Source organism: Cebus imitator, unplaced genomic scaffold (genome assembly GCF_001604975.1).
Source record: "Cebus imitator isolate Cc_AM_T3 unplaced genomic scaffold, Cebus_imitator-1.0 Scaffold494, whole genome shotgun sequence".
Classification (NCBI taxonomy): domain Eukaryota; kingdom Metazoa; phylum Chordata; class Mammalia; order Primates; family Cebidae; genus Cebus; species Cebus imitator.
In genome coordinates, this window is record NW_016107809.1 from 1,377,559 (window position 1) to 1,386,511 (window position 8,953).

At 38.5% G+C, this 8,953-nt stretch overlaps 1 long non-coding RNA gene across 1 annotated transcript; it reads right to left on the bottom strand.

The window, feature by feature from the left end:
- Positions 1-6,073: 6,073 nt before the first annotated feature.
- Positions 6,074-8,940, bottom strand: LOC119468795. Its single transcript, XR_005197557.1, has 2 exons — positions 7,640-8,940; positions 6,074-7,078 (listed from the first exon to the last, which is right to left on the bottom strand). It is a non-coding gene; the product is annotated as an uncharacterized LOC119468795 (long non-coding RNA).
- Between the last annotated feature and the right edge of the window lie 13 nt (positions 8,941-8,953).

Below are 8,953 nucleotides of genomic sequence, written 5' to 3' on the forward strand. Positions count from 1 at the left end.
ATTTCACTAGAATTTATTAACCCAGTAGCCATTCAAAATCTCCATCAAATTGAGGAAATGTGTTACTTTTTATTGAAAGACTTTAAAGACAACTTTCGATGGTGTTGATTGAAGTCCACTTTCAGTGAAGTACAAGTAAAAACAATTTGGTAATAATGCAGCATAAGAAATCAAGGTGGATAAGATGTACCTACAAACTCAACATTCAGACCTTACATCCTCACTTCTTTGCAGCTCCAGCTTTGTCTTCAGCCAGGAAGAAAAATGAAGCTACTATGGGCGTATTCCATCTCCTAGTAGTTATGATAAACATTCATTAACTCAAAACCGCCAACAGTTCTCTGGAGAGTGTTGTCTCCTGCACCTCTGGCTTTCGTCAGCATAGTTAATTCCTCTTCAGGCACTTTCCTCATATTTATCTAGACTGGCTTTATTCTTCTAAATCCTGTCTAATTTAATCTCAGGAAAATTTCCCCCCACTATAATTTTTCTTCTAATTTTGGTTCCATATAAAAATTGAAAAAACAGCAAACGAGCTCAAGGCTAAAAAACTTGATTAAAAATACAAATATACATTTACTTTACTATTTTTGAATTACAATAACTTAGGCTTCAGATACCTGCATTCAATATTTGAAATACTGATTCAACTTCCTTTCTTTCTCCTTCTCTTCCTTCCTGTTTCTTCTGCACCCCTTGTCTCCCACTGTTCCCTACTTCCCTTTCCTCTCCTCCCTTCCTTTCTTCTGTCTTTCCTTTCATTCATTCACTCCAAAAGTCAACCACACTCACAAAGGCTGGTGATGGCAGCTCCATACAAAGACTGCACTGGAGTAGGGAGAGGAGACAGCCCTGGAGTGAAGTGGCAGGGTCAACTCTTCAATGGTCAGTGATGGCATGTGATGTTGGCATTGGCGCAGGGCAGCCCAGTGGGGTCAGGAGGTTGAGCAATTAATAAGCATATTGAGTCTATGGGAGCCAGGTTTCTCACTGATGGAGAACAAAGACAGGAAAAATTAAAAGGAAAAGCTACAATAAACCCTGTAGTATTAGATTAGAATTGAAACTATCAGTGTAAATTTTTACATAAATACAAAGTGTGTATATATAATGTATACAAATACATATGGGTATCACATATGTGATATATATATACATATATATATACATATATATACACATATATATGATATATACATATACATCACATATGTATGTAAATTATATAATTTACATACATATGTGATATAAAGGTGCCTGTGTAATATATATATATATATTTCTTAAATCTGCACACCTAGAGGACAGAGAGCAAGCCCCTTACCCCCTGGAGCAATGAGCACAGCTAGTACCTGGATATTTATTTCTAATTACTGTTCTCTGCTAAACGGAACTGGAGGTCTCTGAAGAAATGTCTAGTTTCGGACCCCTTCCTTACACAAAAATTAACTCCAGATGGATTAAAGATTTAAACATAAGACCTCACACCATAAGAACCCTAGAGGAAAACCTAGGCAAAATCTTTCAGGACATAGGCACAGACTGGGACTTCATGACTAAAACACCAAGGGCAATGGCAACGAAAGCCAAAATAGACAAATGTGACCTAATTAAACTTAAAAGCTTCTGCACAGCAAAAGAAAGAATCATTAGAGTAAACCTGCAACCAACAGAATGGGAAAAAACGTTCGAAATCTACTCATCAGACAAAGGGCTGATATCCAGAATCTACAAAGAACTAAAGCAGATTTACAAGAAAAAAAACCCATTCAAAAGTAGGAAAAGGGTATGAACAGACACTTTTCAAAAGAAGAAAAATATGTGGCCAATAAACATGAAAAAATGCTCATCGTCATGGGTCATTAGAGAAATGCAAATCAAAACCACATTGAGATATCATCTCAAGTCATTAAATGAGAATGGCAATCATTAAAATATCTGGAGACAACAGATGCTGGAGAGGATGTAGGAAAAAAAGGAACACTTTTACACTGTTGGGAGTGGAAATTAGTTCAACCGTTGTGGAAGACAGTGTGGCGATTCCTTAAGGATCTAGAAATAGAAATTCCATTTGACCCATAAATCCCATTACTAGGTATGCACCCAAAGAAGGATTATAAATCGTCTGTCATAAAGGCACATGCACATGTATGTTCACTGCAGCACTGTTTACGATAGCAAAGACCTGGAACCAACCGAAATGCCCATTGATGATAGACTGGACAAAAACCGTCATTCTCAGCAAATTGACACAAGAACAGAAAACCAAACACTGCATGTTTTCACTCATAGTCGGGTGATGAACAATGAGAACACCTGGGCACAGGGAAGGGACCAACACTCACAGGGCTAGGTGGAGGGGAGGAGAGGGGCGAACAGCAGGGGTGGGGAGCGGGGAGGATGGGGAGGGTTAACACCTGGAGAAATACCTGACGTAGGCAGCGGCGGGGAGTGGGGGCGACAGAGAGGGATGGATGGAGACAGCAAACCACCCTGACATGTATGTACCTATGCAACAATACTGCAGGACGTGCACATGTACCCCAGAGCCCAAATACAATTAAAAAAAATAAGAAATGTCTAGTTTCAAGCCTAGAACATTTTTGTGTCCGAAAATAAAGTATTCAAAGAATAACAAGGACATGTCAAAGGACACAGCAGCTAGCTGAAAGCCTACACAGGACAAATCAGGTATAATTTGAACATCAAGACCAGGTGGCTTGATGGCTCATTCCTGTAATCCCAGCACTTTGAGAGGCCAAGGTGGGAGGATTGCTTGAGGCTAGGAGTTCAAGACCAGCCTGGGCAACATAGTAAGACCCTGTCTCTACAAAAAAAAAAAAATATAATAAGAAAAAGGAAAATGCATTAAAAGTCGTAACAGTAACTTAAGTACCCACTAGTCTACATTGTTATAAATAAAGAGGGGAAAGCGAAAACTCTTCTTTACAATAGAATGTCAACAAATAATGTAGATGGAATTTTAAAATTACCATTTGGCAACCATTATCGTAATGACTTGGGCAACAAATACCAGTGGATGCCGACACTAGTGAGGTAAAGTGGGATAGAGGAAGAGGATATTTTCATAGTCTCAAAGTATCTTCATGAAAAAAATTTGCTAATCATATAGAAAAATATAACTAGAGAAACATGGCAGACGCCATCTTAATCAAGTGATCAAGATCAAAGTTCCCAACACCAGCAAGGGAACAAATCAATATCATGTGCCACCTGACAGGATGCAGTGAGAACCCAGCATCACCTCTGTAATATTCCTGCCAAAAACACACAATCAAGGTCTAATCATGAGGCAATAAGTAAAACCAAACTGAATGACATTCTATAAAATACCCTCTATTACAAATTTTCAGTATATCAAGGAAAGATGTATGTTCCGGATTTAAGTAGACTAGATAGTCATGACAACTAGGTGCAACTCTTAATCTTGGATTGGACCCTTTTGCTATAAATGACATAAGTGGAGCAGTTAACAAAACTTGAGTGGTGATTTCTGACTTGATTGGGATTCTTTGTACTATTCTTCAAACTTTTACCTGGGTTTTGAATTATTTCAAAATAAAATTATAAAAATAAAATACTTCCAATCTTGTTGCATTACTTATACTTCGATGGCATTGTCGTCTACCTTTCATAGCAAAAGGACAACCACTTTATGGCTTAAAGAATGGTCTTGGCCGGGCGTGGTGGCTCACGCCTGTAATCCAGGCACTTTGGAGGCCAAGGCAGGCGGATCACCTGAGGTCGGGAGTTCAAGACCAGCCTGACCAACATGGTGAAACCCTGTCTTTTTAAAGAAAAAAAAAAGAAAAAAAGAATGGTCTTGTGAGCTGGTTTGGAAATCCAGCCATTATTTAAACATTTTTTAAAATGTGTTTTAATTGCACAAATGATATATAAATTCATAGTGTAATAGTCATAAAGTAAATTTAGACAACATTAAGTATTTCCCTTGTACCTCCCACTCATCTAAATTAACGAGTTATTAGTTTGTTGTGTTTCCTTCTAAATATTTTTTCTATGCTGCAATGTGCTTATTCATGTCTCCACTATGTTAGTACCTATAATTCATTCTTTTTCACTCACTTATATTGTTCCATGGTGTCAGCCATAACTTGTTACCACTCTTTTACTAGTATTTAGATATTTTCCAGTCTCTTGATTTTACAAACAAGACTGCAGTGAACATTTGCACACGTATTTTGCATATGTGCAAGTGTTTCTCTAGGTAAGATGTTAAGTGGAATGTCTGAATTAAAGGGCATGCTCGTTCAAACAATTTAAATAGATGTTGACTTTTATTCTACCAGTATATTAAAAAATAATTTAAAAACTATTCTTCTACCAGGTGAGTCTTAAGATATTATCTATCTAAAAAAATATAAAATCCTGATGAGACTTTGATGGAATTACAGTAAGTTCTAGATTAAAAAATAATGAAGTTTTTCGTTGGCATCACTTTCTCTGGGACATCTTTATTCTTTTGTCACAACCATTTTCCTCATTTGTGTTAACTGAGCCTTCACTGTTTCTCAGGTCACGTATCTACAGTATCTCAAACAGCAGCAGTGTCAGCATGCCCAGGCAGCTAGTTCTTCTGTAATTCCATTTATGTTCAATTTGATTTTCACTTCCAGTATTATCATTTTTATTCCTCTGGTACACTTTCATCTTTATTAGCTAATTTCCACTTTTGATTATCCATTTTTGTAGAATGCGGATTTACCATTGGGAGGCAAGCAATCAACACAACTACACTTTGCCATCTGTAAGTAAAGTGAATAACAGATGTGAAGTGACCAATCATAGACAGCCTTTGAAAGAAGTGATGTAACTGGTCCCATCAGGATGCATGTATGAATTTCCTATTACTGCGATAACCAATTCCACAAACTTACGAGCTCAAAACAATGCAAATTACTGTCATGCAGTTCTAAAGGACAGAAGTCCAAAATGGTCTTAACTGGGCTAGAGTCAAGGTGTTGGCAGGGATACTCCCTCCAGAAGGTACTAGGAGAGAATCCATTTCCTTACCTTTTCCAATTTTAGAGAGTTCCTGCATTCCTTGGCTCATGGCCCCTTCTTCCAACTTTAAAGCCAGCATTGTAGCATCTTCAAATAGTTCTCTGTTTTTGTCACATCTTCCCTGACTCGGACCATCTGCTTCCCTCTTATAAAGATCCTGGTGATTACAATGGAAGCATTCAGATAATCCAGGATAATCCACCACCTCAAGATCTCTAACTTAATCACATGAACAAGGTCCCTTTTGTCATGTAAGATAATAGTTCATAGGTTTTAGGAATTAAGATGTGAACTTTGGGGTGGGCGGTGTTATTCTGCCTAACACAATATGCATTTCTTATTTACGCAGTGGTTGTGATTTGAAGAACTATTCGTGAAGTTTGAATCTCATGCAATTACTTATAGTTAATATCTACCGGTAACTGAAATTTGAATTGTGTTGCTGGGGGGCTCGTGTTATTAAGTAAACCATAGTAACTGGGATTTGTGCATATCTGAATCATGCAATGTGGGGAGGGCCTTTTTCAGGTCCAGTTGACAGGTCAAACGGAATGAGAAATTCCATGTGACTACACATACTGGCCCACGGCTGCAGAAGTGACTTATATTTGCCCTCATGTTTGAAGAACACTCAGAGGTAAACAGATTGAGCTTTCTCTTGTGCCAGATCTTTCAAGCCTACCAGAATACTGACAGCACTTCAGCTTTTAAGAAACATTGTAGGTAAATATGGAAAAAACTCAAGAAAGAATGATATCTTCCCTCTTACTGCTGCCATCTCTGCCCTCCTCAATGCCCCAAAAAACTACGTCTAAGTCTCTTATGCATTAATACCCAACTACTGATAATGCACTACACTTTATAAAGCAAATATCTTTATTCTGATTAATAAACATGAAAGAGCTGTTCTGGTAACTAAGAATATAATCAGTGCTTCCTATGTACTCAGATGTTGCTGAACAGGCTATGGAGTGAGTAAATAAGGAACACGAGTTTCTGACACTTACCGTTTTTAACAAAACAACTGTTGATATAAAGTTTCTCATGAATTCATTTTATTTCAACAGCAAGAAGATCAGCTCCATACCTCTGATTGAGATTACAAAGTATAATCTTTTCAGCATGGGTTTTTCTCACCATGCCACAAATAGAAAGAGGCACTAAGGGACTGATAAGGGAGTATTTTCCATCTCTGGCAGTATTATATTTACCTGCAACAAAAACATCTGATCTTACAGAACAGGATACCTCTTGAAGAGGTTTAGTTTATTTTATGATATGTAAGTATTCCAAATACATTCATTGTATGAATTAGGGAAGGAAAAGCAATAAGAAACATTTCATGCATATTCATTCCTAGACTCCAGCCATACCAAGCCTTACCACTTTATAGAATTCATAATTTATTAGCCAATACTATTGTGAAATACTATTTCAATACTCTAAAAGTGATATTAGAGGGAAAAGAAGTCACACACAATGCCTGACACCACCAGGGTGAAACCAAATCTTTATCCACCTATGGCTCCTGTCAGGGTCAGCAGAGGCAGCAGTTTCATTTTCTTCATGGTTTACCCAGACATACGTGGAGCCAAAGTGCCAAGTGCATATTTCAAACATCTGTCCTGAATATGTTTAAAGCCACAGTAAATTACAAAAGGAAAATTCATAGATGCTCTTTGAAAGTGAGTGTAACTATTATACTTGGTATTTCACTTTCCCTATCCCCAAAAGTTTTTGATGCTACAAAGAACGGACCCTGATACATAGTTTGAAACTCTCACTATAAAATTACTAGGCTAAGTCTATGAAGACTTGAAAGTTCATTTTCCTGAGGTAGGTGAAAGGGTTATCTCTGTTCTTTCCAGGTGACTATATCTGCACAGGCTTCCCTGGGAGGACTTCATCAACAGCACAGTTACATATCAAAGTCCTTCAGCTCTCCCCAGCTGGCACCTATTTTCACTTTCACTTTCAATTTTACAGACAGTTTTACAGCTCTTTCCATTTCATTCTTGACAATCTGAGCTACCTAAAAAAAAAAAAAACAAAAAGGTTTTGGTTGCCTGGGTTCAGTAATAAATATGTGAGACCTTTCACTTCAAAAAAAAAAAAAAAAAAAAATATATGAGGTTAACAAACTCTCTGTCCAGTCAAAGAATGTATCCCAAGCCAACCACTGAGAACCTTATAAACCAGACTGGAGCTCTTTACCCAGTGGTGCTTAAAATGCTAGATCAGAAAATAAAAAAACCAGACATCTGAAACTCGTCTTCACTGATGAGCAGGAGTTTCTGACACTTTTTGCTAGAATGCTTGGAGCTTGGAAACCCTCAGGGAAAGACTGAAAATTTTTGTTCAATTTCTCTATGACAAAAACATCTCTGCATTGGCAATTTCTTAACTTATTAAGAATTAGTACAAAATGGAACACTCTTAACTCCTTTTCTACCCATAAGGACTCAATATTTATACAGCCATCCTGGGGCTAGGGTAGAGTTCCAAAATCCTCATGCATAGGGGAAAAAGCTGTCAGCCTGACAATACAGTGTCTTGACTTCCTATGGAATGGACACAAGCATTGCAAAAATACCTGAACAACATCTTCTTCTGCCACTTCATATAAGAGTTCATCATGGAGTTGAAGGATGAAGAAGCCTCCTCTGATTGGGCAGCACATCCCTTGCAGTTTTCTCTTTGGTAACAATCCTACTTCATGAAAAAGTAGCAAAACTGATCAGCATGTCGCTGTGTCATAGAATATTTTTAGAGATTCTGAGTAACTCTGGGGAATTTTAATCAAGAGATCAAAACACACAAGACTAAGAACTATCAGAAACATAACTACATCCTGGTTGCTACCTACCCTACCTATCTGGCATAAACTCATCAACTTCCTCCCAGAAAGAAGAAGTCTCACAAAGAAGTCAGTAAATGGGGTGTAAAGAGCTCTGCGCCAAACTCTAGTCCAACTTATTTCTCATGAATAACATTTTCTTATTCCATGGAATCCCCCTACCACCATCTGAGTGTAATAGCACCAGGGAGGTATGGGGCCTGATTCCTGCCCCAGGAAAGCAAACTAGTATTTTTAGGCAGTGCTTCTTAAGAGGGGCACTCCCTCATGTCTTTGTATGGCCAGAAGTGTCACCGTGGTAGAACTGGTGCTTCCCCAATTGGACCGTACAGTCTAAACAAGTAATTCTAAACGTGGGCTCCCAATGTGGCCTTCAGAGAGTATGCAAACCCCTTGCAGTTATATGTAAGAGTCTATGTAAGTTTTTCTATGGAGATAATCCATACCTTCCAGTAGCCATAACTCCAAAATATATATTAGACTTAGTCACTATTTCCTCATTAGCTGGACCTAGTGGTACAGATTATGCCCTTCTTAACACAAAGATAGAGCTCAACATAAACACCTTTACTGGAACTGCTTTTACCTGTTTGCTTAAACCTCACAGCAGTTATCTTCTTTTCTGCTGTCCAAATTCCCTATTTATCTTTCAGGCTCAGCATGAATACCATCTCCCTCAGTATATCTGGTGCTTCCCTCTGAGAGAGAGAGAGTTCTTCAACTGTCACTATACGCAGTGCCAGTTTGCTCAGAGGCGGCTCTCACACAGTAGGCAAACACAAGCACCCGAGGCTGGAGCAAGCTGCTTCCAAACCAGGACTGCAAAGGCTGTACTTCTGTCCCCAGTTTGGCTGAAGTCTGATCTGCCCCATGAAGTCACACTTAGCTCATACTATTGACTGTCTGGATGCTCTAGCTTTTCTGCTTTCTGATGACCACGCCTTTGCCGTCTTGATTTCCCTTGGCTACCGGCTCCTGACCCAGAATGCCATGATGCTCTTCTTCCCCGTGTGTTCTGCTTCCTCATGTTCACCTTCCTTTCATCCCACC